Source organism: Mustela nigripes, chromosome 14 (genome assembly GCF_022355385.1).
Source record: "Mustela nigripes isolate SB6536 chromosome 14, MUSNIG.SB6536, whole genome shotgun sequence".
In the NCBI taxonomy this organism is placed as follows: Eukaryota; Metazoa; Chordata; class Mammalia; order Carnivora; family Mustelidae; genus Mustela; species Mustela nigripes.
The window spans coordinates 103,377,722-103,378,572 of NC_081570.1; the positions used below are offsets into that span (position 1 = coordinate 103,377,722).

The 851-nt window shown below is 49.2% G+C and overlaps 1 non-coding gene across 1 annotated transcript; it reads left to right on the forward strand.

The window, feature by feature from the left end:
• Positions 1–293: 293 nt before the first annotated feature.
• Positions 294–456, forward strand: LOC132002393 (U1 spliceosomal RNA). Its single transcript, XR_009399878.1, has one exon. It is a non-coding gene; the product is annotated as a U1 spliceosomal RNA (small nuclear RNA).
• The last annotated feature ends 395 nt before the right edge of the window (positions 457–851 follow it).

Consider the following 851-nt stretch of genomic DNA (forward strand, 5'->3'; position numbering starts at 1 on the left):
TGTGTGCCTGTCTGTGTGCGATGGCAGGGAGACCCCCTGACGTCATGGATGGGGTGTGTCTGCTGTAAATCAGTTATCATTAGGCCTAGGTTCTGGGCCAGAGAATTCCTGGGGCAGAGGATGAAGCAGTGCTATGGCTTCCATTGTATTAGGAAGACTTCTGTGGAGGGTGAAGATGCTTGGAGCAGGAATGGCTGCTGAGGGTTTGGGGGTGTTGGTTGGCAAGTGAGCATGTGTGCAGGGTGGACGGCGGGTGAGGCTAGTGTGGGGCGGAGGCGGAGGCAGAGAGGGTCATACTTACCCGGCAGGGGAGACACCATGATCAAGCAGGTCATTTTCCCAGGATGAGGCTTGTCCATTGCACTACGGACATGTGACCCCTGCGATTTCCCCAAATGTGGGAAACTCGACTCCATAATTTATGGTAGTGGGGGACTGCGTTCGCGCGTTCCCCAGGTAATAGGTGTTCAATAACAGAATGCTCTGATTTTTAAGTTTCTCTTACAGCTTTATCTTTTAAGAGAACGTTTGCTGGTGTTGCTGTTTTAGCGGTACCACTTACTCAGTGAATGCGCGATTTATCACCCACTTAACTGCATTGCTGGTTGATGGTCTTTCTCACTGGAGACACGCGGGAGTCCTCTATGCACAGTTTTCAGGAAAAGATTGGGCCTCTTGTCTTTTTCCCGTGTAAAAGCCTCTGTTCGGAATCTACATTGACGCTTTCCAACTTTGATTTTTACTGGGGCCGGCACACCAGTAGGGACCCGCAGGAAGTGGCTTATTCTTCTGGACCATTTAATAAATCATTAAGGATATGCCAGAAATGTTTCCAAGTAATTTAAATGCAT